The sequence below is a fragment of the Monopterus albus genome, unplaced genomic scaffold, assembly GCF_001952655.1.
Source record: "Monopterus albus unplaced genomic scaffold, M_albus_1.0 scaffold86.1, whole genome shotgun sequence".
Lineage (NCBI taxonomy): Eukaryota > Metazoa > Chordata > Actinopteri > Synbranchiformes > Synbranchidae > Monopterus > Monopterus albus.
Genome location: NW_018127966.1, coordinates 883,069 through 902,393, shown reverse-complemented (window position 1 = coordinate 902,393; position 19,325 = coordinate 883,069). Strand labels below are relative to the sequence as shown.

The window sequence follows — 19,325 nt, the reverse complement described above, 5'->3', positions numbered from 1 at the left end:
TTACCTGAGATCTACTATGATGCAAGAACGTCTCAGTGGACTTGCCATTATAAGCATAAACCATGTGGTCTGAAATCAGTTGTCATATGATGATGTTGTAGATGACTTTGCTGCAAGAAAAACCAGGAGAGTAAAGCTGTAGCAGGTTATGTGAGATTGAGGAGGTGATGGTGTAGTTTTTAAGTTACGGCAGTACCAAAAACACCACTAGAGGTCTTTGTAAGATCATCTTTTTATTTTTATTTAAATCCTTGTATTTTTTGTGCCTACTCGTTTCTTTAATATCTTATTTTGCACACTGCCGTATTTATACTGCCGTATTTATATTGTATTTTTAAGTTAATGTCACTTGTTTACACTTTTTATTTTGAGTTTTATTAATAGGTACTTTATGTAAGCTATTTATGTTGTATTTCACATGTTCAGTTCATTTTTTTGTATTTGTTTCTTTAATTCTTTCTAAGTATTTTGAATGTGCAATTGCTTTATTTAAATAAAAGAATGTCCAAGACAAAGCTATTACGTTTCTTATGAGTATATACACTAGCAGTGGAATTTACTGCGATGCAACGGGGCGCCACCTGAAATCTTGCCTAGGGCGCCAAATTGGTTAGGGCCGGTCTAGTCATTAAATTGAATGGTAAAGGGACAGAGATTATAGATTCCATTACTGCTCTACACATCAACCTGGCTAATAATTTGTGTAATGGTCTATTGGTTAGTGTGGAAAAAGGCCAAACAGTACCAAAAAGTCACAAGCTAGTGCACTGGAACAAGTGCTGAATTGTTTTGTACTTTGACCTTTGACATCCGTAACAGAACAGAGCTCCTTACTGGTCAGTGAAGCCTGAAGATGAGTATACAGCTCATTCTTAAAAATGAGCGACCTGAAATTATGCTGGGTTCACTTACCTGAAATTTCCTGAACACATCATATTTGAAAGGCACTCACCTTTAAAACAAGGATTCCTCCAGGCAGCTCATACTTGTATATATGTTTTACATCCGTCTGGTCATTTCTTTACATCCAAAATGACTTTTACAATTAAATCTTTTCCTTGATGTAAAGCATTTTTGATATTTCCCCATTTAGAAACATTCACGTCTACAAGAAAGGCTTATGTATTGTCAAACTTTGGGACATTCCTATGACTGTGTTCGGACTTTTTTGCTGCCACTGGTAAAATACTTCTCTACTCCGAGCAGGGCGGTCATCACTTTTGTATCAGTTTTATCGGAAGTACGTTTAGAGTAATGCGTGCCGTGAACACTAGCAATGGAGCTACAGTGGTGCTCTCAGTAGTAGTTGACACTGGGCTCCTGACCTACCTGACCTGACCTGAGCTACACTGGACAGCCACCAAACAACAGCTCAGTAAAAACTTCATGCTACAGTGTTCTGCTGCAGTGAGCCCAGAAAGCCACACTGCCTCTTACTGTATTTCTTGCTAATATCGTAAGGAGGTGCGTTTGTTTTAAAGTTTGTGCAGCCTGTACCGCCTGTCAGCAAAAAACGTGTGGCTCCAGCTCCAGCTCAAACAGTATAAAACACCACCTAGGGATGTAACTATACTTAGTTACATCCAGCAGCTTACAGCACATTTTCTGACAGTTAACACCATACATCCTGTTTTGTGCTACATACTAGTAATAGACATTTAGTCAATGAAATGATTTATAGTAACCAATTGATAATATATTAATTGTTTACATCCCTGGTGCTGATATTGAAGTTTAAACATGAGTAACTTTTAAATATGGCAGTATCTTAGCTGGCCAGCAACGAACTGTATAAATACCGGACTTTACAAGCTAAAGGGATCTGTGGAGTGTGGATCAGATGTACAGTAATGTTAAAGTATATTTTGTTTTGACTGATTATTGGTACATAACAGTAATAAAAAGACAAAACAAAACCCAAAAGCAGAATAACAGCATTGGTCTTTATTTAGCAGATGCCACTCATCAACTTAAGAGGCAGCATGAAGAATCAATCCCCTGATCCTCAACCTGTCAGGTTCTTGTCAAGGAGGTCTATGCCACTTCCTCATGCAATGCCTTGGTGGGCCAAAGAACAAATTAGAGTAAAACCAAGAACATGAGGGAGAAAGGGAGAGACTCCTATATAACTGTATGTGTATCTGTTTGTGGGTGTGGGGCAGTGAAGAGGAAAGTAATATTACTAATGCACCAAACAAACATTAAACAACAGCACTGACTGTCATTGTTTGCAGATGACAGAACCCAAAGCATTTGACATCAGACTGATAAAGTGAGAATCAGGGCATCTACAAAGGACGGATATTCATGGTTGCTGCTGTTTTTCTAAATCATAACCCATCATTCGATTCAGTCCATGTTTTAACTTCATTCTTTTTGGTATAAACTCCTGCATGTGTTATTTGCAAGTAGCCTGTTGAATCTGATTTGTCAAATGTTCTGTAAATATGAACTTCCAGCTTAAATAACTATTCATGTCAACCTGCTTGAGGTTCTTGCAAGTAGCATAAGTTTGTTGGTGTTGCTGATATCTTCCAACTGGCGTCACAAATTGTTGATGTGTGTATCCATCTCTGGTGTGAACACTGCTGAGGTCCTACACTGCCATACATGAAAGGTGAGTCACGTGCATACAACAATAACAGCACCATTTGTGCAACGGTCAAATTGTGCAGTTCCCTAAAAAACTGTTCTGTTGTGATATGTTTCTTCCACTTTGGTAGAAGCTTCTCCATAAGTGAATGTCCTCAAATCCCCCATGTGTGTTGCTGCTCTCCATGTTAACTTTTACCTTCTGTGAGAGGCTGTTACTGAACGATGACGACAGGCTGAAGGAGAGACGTTGAAAAAACACTGACTGTTCCGACAGCGGTTGGATGGTCAGATATCGTATATGAATCAGATGTGGGACGACATTTGCAACTGATTTGATCTGAAAGAATTTAATTTGGCTTGTTCACACATTAGTGACAAGATCAGATCTGAGTCACTTGAAAGGAGAAAAATGTTCATTTCACTTCAGCATGTAGTCTGGACGTAGAAAAGGCGGCCTGCGGATTAATGCACAGTTATAGACCTCAAATAGTGAATAGAATTCTATTTTAAATGAATTCGCCACATTACAGCTGTGTAATATCTTGATTAGAATATGATAATATAGATTTATTTAGTAACCTGAGGTTGATATTTAGCGGAAAATAGCTTCAATAAAACACTGAATGCCTCAACTTGATGTCACATTCTATATTTGGCCAAATACCTGTAGGATAAAAAGGAAAATAAACCCGTAATGCATATCACAAAAACCTGACTAACACTGTTTGAAAGAACAGCTACACACATACCGTATGCAGTGTTTGCGTGTTTTATCAACCATGATTTTGGCCACAAATATTTCACACATGGATCATATAAAAGATACACAATTGTTGTAGATGATGTATCCTTGTTACAAATTCCACTTGCGTTGGATTGTGTACTTGTTTTTTATGAAAAGAAAAGTTTATGCTAAATGTGCCCTTTTTAATGTGATGCAAAAATAAATTTGGAATCAGCCACAGTAAACCACCCTTTAGTAGGTTTTAGCCTGTTTTAAATGGCTATTCATATAGTAAGGTTTCAAATATTCAGTGCATCTCTCTCTTCTCTATCTATCTATATACACATGCACACTATATAACATATTTAGTTTAATTTCCTCCTTTAAAACAGAACAACAAATGGACTGTTGTAGTTGTGCTGTGATGATTCCTCATGTTATTAAGGGAAATGCTTGCTCCTATCTGTTCAATAACACAGTTTTCAGTTCTAATTTCTGTAAAATATCCAGCTGTTTGCCATTAGACACATCAATACAAAAGCATAATTGTTTCACCACATCATGCTTTTACACTACAAAGGGCATGTAGTTGTGTGGTGTAAAAGGAATTATAGAAAGCAACAAGTACAAATCTGTGACTCACAAATCTGCATTTTGTTCGTCACATCATCTAAAAACAATCCACATTGCTCGTTCTGATAAGCCAAATGATTTTCGCCTAGGATGAAAGAAGATAGGGGGAAAAAAAATGCAAACGTGTCTGTCTAGCAATGATAAAACTCTAGTTTAAAACCATTTATGGACTCATTTTGTAGTTTGACTTTCAGATGCACAATCTTGAGTCTCACTGACAGCTGCCCTAGGTGGTATCAAGCAGACTGGACAGAGAGTGGAGCAAAGGAATACCTGTCTAGCTGGAAGATGGAGAGAAATCAATTAAAAAGGATGCAGATAACGTCTGACATTTCTGCTAATACCAAAGAGATTTTTATCAGTGAGATGAATGTCTGAGCTGCAATGGTTTCATTCGCCTGTCCTCTACAACAGCTGCTACTGCAGAGAGGCCAAGTTGTGCTGTACTTAAATATGTATTTATTTTTAGTGTTTTATATGTTTTTATTTTTACATTTTTATTTTATTTTGTATTTTTGTACACCTTGTGAAAGTTTAAATGTATTTGGAGTTTATCTGGAGTTTTTTTTTTTTCCACAATTCCTGACATTTAATCCTATAAACATTCCCTTTCTTAGGTCAGTTAGGATCACTACTTTATTTTATAAATGTAAATAATAGTTGAGAAAAAGATTTATTTCAGCTTTAATTTCTTCCATAACATTCCCAGTGGGTCAGAAATCGACATAAATTCAGTCAGTATTTGTTAGCAATGCCTTGTTTAACTTGGGTCAAGCGTTTCAGGATGCCTCCCACAAGCTTCTCACAATAAGTTGCTGGAATTTCAGCCCATTCTGCTCAAAGGCAAACAGGGCAGCTCTTCAGAGGGTGGTCAACATGGCACAAAAAAAATCATTGGACTCTCCCTCCCCCCCCCTGGAAGACATCTACAGGTCACGCTGTTACAGCGGGCTGTAGAATTATTAGGGACGATACTCATCCTTTCCACCATATTTTCACATTGCTACCGTCTGGAAGGTGCTACAGGGCCCTGAAGTGTCACACCACAAGACTGAGGCACAGTTTTTACCCCTCAGCTGTCCATGAACTTAATTCTCAGCCCCTAACCCACTGCCCCCATCTCTGTTATCTTATTGTGTGGATGCCAATTAGCTCTTGGACTTGTTTCATGTGAGCAACTGTGTGCAACTATCGCAATGCAATTTTAATAATATTTTATTCTAATTTTAATATTTTATGTACTTCTTGTGTGTTTCATTAACTTATCTGTATAGAATGAGATGTGTGTGTGTGGGTGATGGAAGTATCTCTAGAGGAGCTGTCTTTTAAATTTTGTTGTATTGTTTTTCAGTGCAATGACAATAAAGGATATTCTATCCCATTCTATTCTCTTCCTCCTGCTCCTGACAGAACTGGTGAAACTGAGTCAGGTTCGTAGAGCTCCTCGCTCACACATGCCTTTTCAGTTCTGCCCACAAATTGTCTGTTCGATTGAGGTCAGGGCTTTGTCATGGCCACTCCAATACCTTCACTTTATTGTCCTTAAGCCATTTTGCCACAACTTTGCAAGTCTGCATAGGTCATTGTCCACTTGGAAGACCCATTTGTGACCAAGCTTTAACTTCCTGGCCGATATCTTAAGATGTTGTTTCAATATATTCACATAATCTGCCTTCTTCATGATCTATTTTGTGAAGTGCCCCAGTCCCTCCAGCAGCAAAGCACCCCCACAACATGATGCTGCCACCCTGTGCTTCATGGTTGGAAATGGTGTTCTTCGGTTTGTGAACTTTCCCCTTTTTCCTCCAGACATAACAATGGTTATTATGGCCAAAAAGTCCAATTTTTGTTTCATCAGACCAGAGGACATTCCCCCTTTGTCCCAGTGTACAGCTGGAAACTGTAGTCTGCTTTTTTTACAGTGGTCTTGGAGCAGTGGCTTCTTCCTTGCTGATTGCTACAGGACTTGTTTTACGGTGGATATAGATACTTTGGTGCCTGTTTCCTCTAGTGTCATCACAAGGTCCTCTGCTGTTGTTCTAGGATTGACTGGTACTGTTTGGACCAAAGTACGTTCATCTCTAGGAGACAGAACGTGCCTCCTTCCTCAGTGGTATGGGGTTGTGTTGTCCCATGGTGCTTATACCTGTGTAGTATTGTTTGTACAGATGAACATGGCACCTTCAGGCATTTGGAAATTGGATGAGCCAGACTTGTGGAGATCCACAGTTGTTTTTCTGAGGTCTCAGCTGATGTCAAACAAAGATGTACAGAGTTTGAAGGCAGGCCTTACAATACATCCACAAGTGAACCTCCTATTGACTCAAATGATGTCAGCTGGCCTATCAGTGGCTTCAGTAGACATGACATTGTTTTCTGGAATTTTCCAAGCTGTTTAAAGGCACAGTCCACTGAGCGCATGTAAACTTCTGACCCACTGGAATTGTGATATAGTGAATTACTGTATAAGTGAAATAATCTTTCTGTAAACAGCTGCTGGAAACATTTCATGTGTCATGCATAAAGTACATGTCCTAACCAACTTGCCAAAATAGGAGTTTAACATGACTTCTGTGGAGTCGAAAAAAAAAATCACTTCAACCTAAGTGTACATAAACATACTATCTATGGTTTATATTATGTCCATTGTTGTCCCACATACACTATGTGGTTTGTTTTTGACAGATTGCTCATATTGCTCACAGAACAAACCTGTTAATACCCTACCATTTGTAAAACTCTGATACAAGTATCATTATCAAATAGGTACAGTCATGCAAGACAAATTGTAAATACAATAGACAATTTAGCAAATTTTGCTTATACATACAGTATATATATATATAGCAGACAGGATAGTGTGAATGTATACATTCTTCATTTAAGAAGAATTTATTTTTCAGAGGATGAAGTTATTTATTGCATAATGCAGTGGGATTTCATTGCCTGGCTCAAGATGTTACTCCCAGCTGTGGCTGAGGCAGAAGCACAGATACTTATTTCATAGGTCCAAGTCATGTTGTCCGTGTTTTGTTAATTAAAAGGAATGTGTATTTAACAAAATAAAAGTGGATTCCCAAGGGCACAGTGGAATATAAATAATAGGGATTTGAAGGAGACAAATGAAATATGATAATAGTAGATATGTGTAATTGTTCATGGGTCACGCAGACGGGCAGAGTCGAAGCAAACATATGCCAGGGCACTTAGAGCAAGAATAGCTCATTGCTGTACTGTGCTTACAGTGTCACAGCCACGAATGCAAAATGCTATAGTGAATTAGATTATTTGGACAAACCCAACTTGTTGTTAGAAGGAAGCATTTGCTTGCCGTGAAACACTATTATACAGAGTGCTAAGGGACAAATTGGGGTGTCACTTAGAGACAGATTTATTTGAGAAACAGCATAATTCTAATCGTCCGGAAACCAGTATCCCATCTGCATCATCGTCACCCATGAAATTAAATTTTCACAACACTAGCTCTGAGTTGATAGAAAATGCTTCAGGTACAATGGAAAAGAGAGAGAAAACAAACAAACAAAAAAAGCAAAGCTCTGACTTGATTTCCTTTCAGATTGGTCAGTCAGAATGTCTTTGGGACAATGCAATCTTTAGGCATTTAATGTGCATTTAAGTGCTGTATTTATCAACGTTCAGCTGAATGGACTGCAAAAGTGCCTGACTTGATGTGGCTCACACTGCCTTGCTAACATCACTCTTACTATGAAGATGGGAACAGTGCCGGATGAATCTTATGTAACATATGATGTTTTACCATGCAAATTCAGAATTAGTAAGAAAATAAAACAAAAAATAAAAAGATGACATTGTCTTCATTGGGTGTTGTGCATAATAAATACCATTTTGATTAGTGATTGTGTGCCTTCACCTCACGCACGAGCAGGTCAGTTTCCTTAGTTGAAAAATCTTACTAATGTCCGACGCGGCAAGTTAGCCAGTATGCTAGCAACCCACCAAACATTCAAACTCACACGTCTCTTAAAGGGGAGGTGAGGTTATTCACTGATTGGATAATTGCATGTTGCAAGTACAGCCCTTTTGCTACTTGCATGCACACTTGAGCTGTTTTTCTCATTGTCAAATTACCAAAACGAACATGGACACACCCAAACACCACTTGCACCATTACATCTTGATCAAACGCTGTGGATCCTCAAAATAAGGCCCTTTATCACTGCTGAAATCACTGAGTGACTGAACCTTTTTGGCAAGGTTTGGAGCAACTGATTGAAGCTCATTGTGCAACAACTTAAGGTCGTAGCCATATAAAAAAAGGAGATTACATTTTACCCTGTATGGGAGAGTGGTTTTGCTCTGAATAGTTTCACACAGATAAACCACAACTGTCAACACAGGGTGAGTTTTGTTGGGTTCTTGATTTACATATGTCTTAGGAAACATGGCCTGTTTCCATATACAAAGGAATCCAGTCTTAGAATACAGGTTGTTTCATCTCCCTTGAATATATTTGTGTTCTCTTTGCAGTTTGCAAGTATAACAACTAGAATGAGTTGTACAAGTGTAGCTGACAGGCAGCAGGTATGCCTCCTTGCTTCACTGGCAATGTGAGGCAGGTGTGGAAAACGTCTCACACCATGATGAGTGACAAAATGATCTTCACCTCCTCCAGCCTTTTATTTGGTACATCATCATTTATCAGCGGTGTCATCGCTGTTAATGCGATTATGACGTTACTTCAATTATCTATGGTTATCTAATATGTTAGTGTAATTACTAACACTGAAGTTATTAAACCAGTCATCAACCACAGAAAATGCATGGCCTAATAGACACCCAGTGGAGTTGAATTGTACAGTAAGTCAGCCATTTAGTTGCCTTTTAGCCTGTTTATTTCAGCATTAACTGGTCCTGGTGAGTGAGCTGGATAGCCTCCTATACCCTCACACTTTCTAGCAGTTCAACTACCTCATGGGAGCTCACTTATGAAAATTGAGATGTACAGCACAATGCATTGCTACATTTTCATAAATCCTCTTTCTCTGTCTGCTTTCATGAAATCCTTTTTTGATTATGTGCAATCACTCCTCAGTACCTGGCCGCTGAACATTTTCTACACACAAATGTCCATTTGGCATGAAGAATGCAGCAGACATGATTCTGCTTAACATTTCCAAGATGGACAAATTGGGCTAAGATACCAGCTGTTAAGCATGGGAAGGCTAATCAGTTCAGCAGAATGCTGAGGATTATGCAGTCAGGGAAGAGTTGTTGTTCTAGACACAATATACTGCAGAGGACAGCACATCTGCTGCTGGTTTTCTAAGCTGTTTTCTCCTGTTCATTCTGGAAGTTCATCTTAGCCTTGTTAGTTGCTTGTTGCTGTTTACCACAGGTCTGTTGTGGAGGAAGTGTCCAATTAACTGTGGATTTTGTGGCATGCGCTATCACATCACGGAGTCTCACGTCATCTGTGTGTTTGTGTGGCAGGGTGTGAGGGCTCTAAGCCAGCGGTTTAAAATCACTTCCCTCAGCTAAATGCATGGCATTAAGCACTGTGCATGTGTGCATGTGATAAAAGAAGAGAGAGAGACTGAAAGTGTATTGCTTATACAATATGATTACAAACATTACAAAATAACAATTACGATAATGATGGAGATACAGTAGAGCACAATGCAAGTAAATTAGCATGCTCACACCTGCAGGCATCTTTGAGGAAATGGCGAGAGCTTATGTTACTGCTGTAAGTCCACAGAACTGCTGGTATTTAAGTGACAGCAGAGGAAGCACTAATGTTAGTGTTGTGATTTAGGTACTTTCGCCCAGCCCTACTGTGCTTATACATGTTTTTTGAGTAATGAAGATTAAAATGCACAACAAAACTGTGTTTTAGTTGTTTTCTCAATTAGAAGTGGAAAGGAAGTAATATCTGTTACAACCCATTCTAATTCATTTAATTAACCGATTAGGGTCAGAGATACTGTATTGTAGTATTTGAGATGTTCACATGCAAAACTTGTTTTACAAATGTTACAGCATCAGAACGTTTCCAGAACACAAATGGCAGCTGGTGCTTATCTTGTTCAGATTCTGGATGTCAGTGGTACAGAAAACGATAAGGGCTGCTGTACAGAATTTTTTTGAATTCTGACTTTAATCTCAGAATTCTGACTCTGAGATTAAAGTCAGAACTCAGTGTCCCTAATCCTCTTCTGTACAGGGGAGTACTGTGCTGTTCAATTAGGAGAACTGCTTCATTTCACTGTTTAATACTGTTTCCATAACCCTTGTAGGCAGCACAGGGGATGGGGCAGGCTCCTGCTTTGGTCTTCTCTCTGCAGACCCTGAGGTTTAAGTGACTTCTGTGACATTTTAGTGACCTTTTGAACTCATAATCTCCATGTTTCCCTATTGTTCATGTTCACTTTTTCTTTGTGTGTAAAAACGTAAGGCAGCTGAATTTGATTTTTGTTTATTTTGTTTTATTCTCTTTGAAAAGATGAAAAGGAGGATAGATAGAAGGCCAGTGGTTTGTTAATACTTTTCATAAAGCTATTCCAGGCAATATGGATTAGAGGCTGGCAGTGGCTACATGTAGCTTAATCTAGTGTCAACGTATGTAACATGTTATTATTTCTATCCACGTCTCTATCAGTCAGTTACAAATGTGTTCTTATGTTGATAATGTAAAATTTTTGGCTTGTAATAACGAACATAAGAAATTTGCATTTCTGGAACAATCTGCCAAACCCTTGTGCCACATTGTTAGTCTGATTTATATAACATTGAATATAAAAGGCATTAAATTGTGCAGATGTTCATCTATGACCTATTAACAGCAAAATCAGAAGAAATCAAAACATTGTCTGTAACTGCTCTGACCACAATAGTCACTTTAAGAGCTCCATATACTTGTATATTGTAAAGGAAGAACTTTATTATATTTGTCACATTAACAATACACTCTGTAATTCATATTTGTTACCATGCTGCTCATACAGACCAAGAGTTTAACAGGCAGCTGTTTTTGAGTGAACGATTCAAATCTACCTGAAACCTGCTTGAATTAAGCTTCACATGTAGTAACACTGCAAACGGGATTAACACCCATTGTACACTCACAAAGCATGCATCCACACACATACTGCACATATGACCGGTGCTAATGTGAGACACAAAGGAGTGAGAAAATTTTTAAAAAATGTTGTTAGCGCTCCTCGTTGTGCATATAATTTACTTGTGCTTTGCATCACTGAAACTGAGCCTAAAAAGCTTCTTGGCATGTTTGTCTCATCACTTGAATGCACAAACTTCGTGTCTTGGTACATAATGAAATCAGTGCCTGGAGTGCAGGCTGAATAACACCACTGCAGGTGATGACTCGAGGCCTTTCTTGAGTATGGCTGAGTACAGACCTTGAAACCCACTGAACTGAAATGTGAAATAGTTCACAATAGGGAAATTAAAGTTAGTTCATAAATCCAGTGGGGATGTGGTCATATACTACAGAGGCCTAAGGAAACAAGCCATTGATTGAAAGGGTTTTGTTGCACACAAAAACTCCTGAACTGGAAGGAAAAAAAAACTACACTATGCAAATTAAAAGCTGCACTGATACAAATGTTAAGAAACAATCTCCTATTCAACTTTTAAAAACAGGACAGTCACAGTTTCTGGTATTTATGTAACAAGGACAAAAAGCCCATGAATAAGCACTGAAGTGAGTTGAGCCTTGTTGACAGTGTGGCCTTTTGTTCCTGGTGAGGACAGTTGCTAGACTGAATTGATCTGACTTTAGAGCCTAACCATTTATCTTGGTCAGTTATATCTGATGGAGACAGGATCCCAAGAGGAAAAACTGCTTTACCTCTCTAACATGGTGCCACACTAGTTACTGTGAGTGTTTTTCTTCACAAGAATGACCTAATTAAAAATAAAAAATTAGGAGCTGAAACAATCAGTTAATCAATTACTTAACTGACAGTAAAAGTCTTTAAACACACCCTTATTCATATTCAGTGGGACTGCACATTTAATATTTAAAGGTTTTATACTGCTGGTCAAACTGCACATGTAATTTGCTGACATTGTATTGGCCATGTTTAAATTACTTCATAGACCAAACAAATGATGAAATTCTTCTGAAAAGTAACCTTCCTTTGTAGCAATAGAAGTGTTATGACAAATTAGCACTTGTTTTATGATCATATCTGATTTTGGTTCTTGTTATAATGGAAAAAAACAGCAATGTTTAGTAGACACTGTAGTTTTAAGAGGTCTCCATTTAGAATCAACTGAAGCACAAACACAGTATTTAGTAGGTTACAAGATCAATTGGGGATAAATAAGTAAATGCACCATTACTTTCCTCCAGCTGCAGCAGATGGCTGTTGGTCCTGCAGCCATATTTTCCACAGAGATTTTTCCTTTAGTTCTACTCTCTACAAAGACCCTCCTGAAAAAATGAAGAAATAAAAATGTTAGATCCCTTTGGCACAGTTGCAGCACTGTCACTCCAATTTAGAAACCTATATATATGAACTGATCCTTTTGACCATACACTATCTTCAGCTACCTGGGTCATTTCTAGGTCACATATGATGATCCTCAGGGGGCCCTCATTAAGTCTTTGCTCCAATTAAGGCACAATCATTTTGCTGCAACACAGTTGTTCTGTACCACAGCATGCAAATCCTCCGATAGTGGATTAGGCTGATCGCTGGGTGGGATGAAAATAGCAGCACTGGTAAGTCATTGGAAGAGGTGAGCCTTTCTTAGGTCAGCAGTTACAGCTCACGTGTCTACTGGTGTGCATCAAGAAATTTGAGTTTAAGGAAACTACAGTATATCAGATGTGACATTCTACTAAATTTGTAGGTACAGTTTAAGTGTCTGAAATGTGGCTTAGCGAGTAAAATCACTGAGCAAACCAATGCTACTGAAATGTGATATAGTCAGTAAATTCCCGCTGGCATTAAGACTTTTGGAGCCTAATTTTTTTTTTTTATCCTTCACAGTTTCATAATCTGTTATGAATCCTGCTGCAGTATGAGGATGAGAGTGGCTAGATAAGTTGTCACATCTGACATGATGCTTCTTCCATAAACACACAGAAGTTGTAATAATGACAGAAGATTAATATTCAGTTGTCATATTTGCTAATCTTCAAAATGGGAATGAAGTTCTCCTATGCATCATGATGTGACAGAGTGAAAGCCATGCACAGTGTGTAACAATATGAAACAACACAGCAACAGTACAGCAATACATAAACACAATAACTAACACAGGATTTTAAAATTATTCAGTTTTAGGCAATAAAGAAAAGAAAAAAGGAAAAGCAATGACAAAAGAACATTTGTAAGTTTTACTAGTCTTCAACAGAACTAATCCTCAGTGTGGAGCACTTGGGATTTAAATGTTCAGTGAAATTGAAGCTATAGCCCCACTCAGCACTTTAATGCATCTCTCTTTATTGTTTATTTTGAGCTGCCTAGTTGTTTAGAACTTCACCAGTCACAGGAATAGATTTTATTGGTAAGCCTTCAACGCCCAGTGAACGCATCATTTCGAACATGAAAAGTGCTAGCTGATACCCTGACCAGGCCTTCTGTCAATAACAGCCCCATGATGGGGTGATGGCCAGGAGATCGGACAGCCAGATGTTTCAGTTGACAGCTGGTTATATGCTCACTGAAATAACAGCCATCATAGGATGTGTTCATACCCTTCCAAGCCCTATCTTAAGCATTCATACCATTAGCTTTTTAGTAGTCGGTATATGGTGTGTTTACTATCAATTGCCATGGATTTGATCAATAAAATTCACTTCCTTTAGTTTTTTTTTTTTCTGCCTGCATGGTATTCTGCACACGTTCACACTAATAACACATAAACACAGTGAATTGCCTTGACCTGTCACCCCAAACAGTCACAGCATGCATTACTGCAGTTTAACCAAACAGTACTGCTGATCTTTGCCCAGAAAGTAGCTACTCTTGTTGCTGGGCTCTTTTGTAAAGTGGTCAACAAGGCTTTTAAAAATCTGTTGTGTGCTCTGTGGAGTTGCCTTGAAGTTGCTCATGTGCATTTCAATCGGTCTCTAAGCTTTGCTGTCCAAGGCTGTATCATTTAAGTTTCATGGTATGAGCCTTGCAAATATAACTCACTTGTCTTCTTCAGCTGAAGCGATGGTGTAATGATCCATTCTCTGGCTGCTGTTTAGACAAAAAATGATCGAGTTGACCAGGCAAGGAGAGAAGATACTGTGTAAATGTCATGTGAGTTTTTTCGTGCTTACTACCTTGGTTAAACTCACATTTCTTCAAGGATGTTTATCCTGGATTGCTGGGCATTTGTGGCGGCTGAGTGGACTGCAGTCATGAGCCCACTCTCTATGTCTGCTCTGATTTGTTTTTCTTTTGTTTTCTTTCAGACCCTTGAGTAAATGACCTGTGAATAGAGTCACACAGGGGATTTTCTTAAGGACTTCCTTGCTTCTGTATCAGTGTATGGACAACTGACCTTGGGAAGCCCAACAGGTATGTCTAGATAAATTCTTATAATCTTTTAATTCTGGATTTTTTTTTTTTTACTTCAGTTCTTTGGTCAGGTTTGGGTTAATTCATGTATATTTAAAAATGGATTTTTTGCTAGCAAGCCTGTCAAGTCACAGGCCACAGTGTGTTTTACAGTACTGATGGTTTATAATATATCGAAGATAATTATCTTCAGCTTGCAGTTAAATTTGATTTTCAGCATTGTACAGTTTGGACTTTATCACAATAAATGTGTAGCAAGCGGTCAAGCTCAAAGATTATTAACTATGATATTGCCTTATAGACTATCCTGTCTTGTTCGAAAGCAAGTCTTACCTTATATTTTGTCAAAAAAAAGGACTAAAGGAAAAAATAATTTACTTGAGTGAATCATCAGCCTCAACGCTGGTTTTCGATTCCTACAGGCATCAAAGTGCCACTTTGCACCCAAAGGACAGAGATGACACCAAATGACTTGGAGTGCGTCAGACGCATCTAGCCAACATGCTTAAATTCCCAGTTTTAAATGCCAGTGCTGCGGGTTTCTGGTCAAACCTAATGGGTCTGGTTAGGTTTTCCACCATTTGCCTTTAATGTCTCTTTTTCAGTAAATGCACCCAGGGAGGATGTGGCAAGAAAGAGTGGGACTGGTTGGAAATTAAAGTGATCGCATTGGGGAAAGGACTATGCTGAATGGCGTGTGGAAAGAAAATGTGTCTCTCTGAACTCCCTTGCTGCCGTGAGGCATAACACAATTAGACTTCAGATTGTTTTTTCCTCTCCCTCTGCCCATCTGATATCTGCTCCTGCCAGGCTATTCTCTTTCATCTGCTTTATTCCTCTATATTGTCATAATGTAGCAGACCCTGAGTGCTCTCACAGATCACTGGTACAGCTTATCAGTGAAGTGGTGCTGCTTCAAATTGGGTCCCTTAATTTAGTCTCTCTACATTCATTCTCAGGATTACACTTTCAGGGGAAAAAAGCTATAGTGATGGAGAGAAAAGATAAACATGCTCTAGGTAGAAAAATCTAGAGTAGTACATCGAAATCTCAAGCCGGGTTTTGGAGTTGTGGCAAGAAAGAAAAGTGTGTTTGCAGTTGTGAAAGTTAAAGCTGCTGTTTGCTTTTGGAAACATCTGTGCTGATCAATCCTGAGCAGTGTTAGAGAGACAAGTGGAGGGCAGGTTGACATCAGGTTAAAAGTTAAACTGCAGGAAAGATTGTAGTCCATCCTAGAAATGCATGTGCTTCTTGGTTAAATCTAATTTTTTGTGTATTATCTGTTAATGCAATAAAAAAGATCATTAACAGACTAACTGTAATTAACCACTCATGATTATATTTGATTTATTTTTAAACTGAGATTTACATAAATGAGACAAGTGTAATCACACATTTTTTATATCTGAGCTTTTCATCATGCAAGTTATTTAAAGTCACAAGTCACAGCTGCACATATGTTTTAACTGAGGGGCATTGCTGTCTGTGTAAAGGTGCTGCATGGTCCCCTACCAAGCCTGTTTAAAGGCTGAGAGTGAATAGACAAGTGCCTTGAACCATGAAGATATTCAGGAACTTGTTTTACAATGAAGTGATGGAAATAATAGTCAGTTCTTATGTATTTCATTAAAATACCTCCCATCCAGTATCATAAGGACAATTTAAGATAATGCATTTCAACAAATATTCACAGCTTTTTGTACAATAAGGAGGAAGAAATGACTATACAGTAAAATATTTCAGAGAATCATGTTCATCAACCTCGATGATGCTGTCATGTTATATATTAAACAATAGAGAGTGAAAAGACAGGAGAAGCCAGTGTGTCCTAAGGGTAACTAACTACTACATGCATCTTACACAACATCTGACAAAACACAGCATTTTCAAATTTCTGACACTCATGTTTAAGCAACAGAAACATATTTGATATGGATTCAATGTTGTCTGTAGATGACTGTAAAAAGCTTGTTATGTGCTGATTTCATTAAATCATTTAAACAGCTCCTCCATATAAATTTATGTTACAAATGATATTTGGTCTAAAGGTGCAGCATTCGCCAAACTTAATAAAGGGGTAGAAATTAGACCATACCAATACAAAACATACTGTTTTGTTCAAAAAGAAAGCTCTCTCACATAGGAGCAGTGCAGTACCACTGACAGAAACTTATACTGACTGTTTAGTCCATTTTCTCTATACAGTATGTAGCGATATAGACGGACATCCAGCTTGGCTACAGCTGTGAAGGGAGTCTGACAGAGTACTTAACCAGTATGCATTGTAATTTTGCTGACTGACTCCTATATGAGGATATGCTAAAGTGTCTGACTCGTCAAATGCTGATGTTTCATGAGATGTTTTCAACATACCCAGAGCAGCTGTCTCCCTATTTAGATTTCATATTGTTTTTCAGGCATTATTCATAGATGTGAGAGTTGAAACAATATTCATCTGTGGCTGCAATTTACTGGAACGAACGTAAAGGCATGATTAAGCCATTAAGGCCACATCTGCCAGCCTAATTCCTTTTTAATTTGCTGAGAACTCTGCTGTATATTGCTACAGTGGATGTGACATTTTAATTAAGGAAGGGCTGTAAAAATGATTACCATGAGGTTGCAGAGGGCTACTGCTCATATCACTGTGGAGAATAGTATCCAGAGGTCCACACTGGCTACAACAGCCAAACCCGCACACCCCAGAAATCACACTGACCTCCCTGCTATCATTACAGTACAGCAAAGTGTTACACTCTGAACTCAGAGAAAGGTAGAGGCTAGAGAAATTAATTTGTCTCTGTTCAAGACAAATGTAGGGTTTTCATACCAGTAAAACCAGTATCATTTTTATACCTGGACTTTACAGCTCGGCTTATAACATCAGTGTATTTAAATCAATTTTGATTTTATTTATTTATTTATTTAGTTTTGTCTCAGAGTTAAACCTGCTTGAGATGTTCTTATTTCTAAATAAATAAACACTGGGACCTGAAGTACAACTCTCAGATGAACCTCTTGAATACTGTACAGTCACTGTGAGCATCAGAATTTACTGAAGATGAAATGAAGTACCATAGACACGTGGATAAGTTTTCTGACTGGTGTCAGGCCAGTTCTATGCATCTCAATACTAAGAAAGCCAAGGAAATGGTCTTTGCTTTTAGAACAAAAGTAGGGAACCAACAAATATTTGCTAATAGGGACTGTATTGAAGTTGTGAATGAATACAAATATCCTGGGACAGTTATTAATGCAAAACTATCATGGGACTCAAATACAGATGCTATTTATAAGAAGGGGCTACAGCGATGATATTTCATTGGTAAGCTTCGACATTTTGACGTGGACAGACATTTTCTGGTCCTTTTCTATTATTCCTTTGTGAATTAATAAAATTAATCTGTCTAGTAAGATTGCAGGTAAACAGAATCACAGTATGACAGTGCTTTGTCAGTCCTGAGCGTTGCAGAAGGCCTGGGCAATTATTAGGGACATGTCACATCCTTTGCATAGTGAATATGAGCAGTTACCTTCAAGACAAAGGTACAGGCTGCTGGTGCTGCGGGCTGCACGTGTCCACAGATCTTTTATACCCTCCAGTATAAAACTGCTGAACAATGATGGTTTACTGCAGTTTACAGTGATCTGGGTGGTGTTTGTATGGGGTGTGTGTGCTCATCTGTGTTGTGTTGATGTGTAATGTACTTGCCTGACAGTTGCCACAGAGACAAAAAGAATTTCCAAAAGGACAGTACATTGAAATTGAAAGAATATCAGCATGGATTTATGTTTCAGGATTTTAAGGATAACAGACATAGAAGCCTTTAAACCATATTTTTCTGATTTTTATTATAGTGGGCAGTGTATATATGAAATCAAATGTAATATATAAATCAGCAATATTCAGCTCTTGGTCAAACAAACAGGAAAAGAGAGTCCATGAGTCTCAGAGAATCTCTGGGATTGCTGGTAAAATGAGCTTGAAGAGTGAATGATTTTCTCTCCCCTTCATCGTCTTGAGTCTACAGTGAAGCTGTTCAATAATACAAGGAGGAGCGTGACTGTGCTGAGCTGCTCTCCGGTACAAATTCTATACCGTACTTTACTTACTGTATGTGGTGAAGGGATTTTGAAGCATAGCACCGGTGCAGCACATTTTAATAAACACTGTAAATCTTTATCTTGATGAAATGTTACAGTCAGTGAGTGTATATAATAGAAAGCATCCTAGCTTCAGAACTCCGACAGTGTGCCCATTTTTGTATTTACTAGTTGAGGTTTCTCAGTGGTTAGCGCTGTCGCCTCACTGCAAGAAGGTTTCAGGTTTGAGCCCGGGCCGCCCCAGGGCCTTTCGGTGCAGAGTTTGCATGCTCTCCCTGTCCCTGCGTGGGTTCTCTCCGGGTACTCTGGCTTCCTCCCACAGTCCAAAGACATGCAGCATAAGTTGTTAGGTGAGTCTAAATTGCCCGTAGGAGTGAGTGTGTGGTCGTCTGTCTCTAAGTGTCAGCCCTGTGATAGACTGGCGACCTGTCAGGAATAAGTGGTATAGATAATGAATGGATGGATGGATCGTTGAGGTTCATGACATTATGGTTCCTGAATATCTAGCTGAGCAACGCCTTCGGTTAACAGTGTTTTCTCTCCAGAGCTTTCAGGCTCAGTGCCACCTTAATACACAATTATAATGATACATTAATATCAAGACATTGTAATGATACACACTTTCTAGTGACATTCTCATGGATTGTTCTGACACAATTTCTGTGTGCTAGAATGATGGAAAGATCAGACATGATTCAGCCAGCAAAAGCACTGAACAGTGTTAGCCTGCAATTATAAACGAC

The 19,325-nt window shown here is 38.5% G+C and overlaps 1 protein-coding gene across 5 annotated transcripts in view; it reads left to right on the top strand.

The window, feature by feature from the left end:
- lingo2 (leucine rich repeat and Ig domain containing 2) overlaps positions 1-19,325 on the top strand; it is a 210,684-nt gene that overhangs the window by 62,543 nt on the left and 128,816 nt on the right. For 3 of the 5 annotated variants that reach the window (XM_020607488.1, XM_020607486.1, XM_020607487.1), the window contains one exon: positions 14,373-14,478. The exons of 1 other annotated variant lie outside the window; for it this stretch is intronic. The gene's annotated coding sequence lies outside the window, so the exon portion shown is untranslated. Of the gene's footprint in view, positions 1-14,119; positions 14,218-14,372; positions 14,479-19,325 lie in introns of all 5 variants that reach the window. One more of the 5 variants, XM_020607489.1, reaches the window with a different exon arrangement.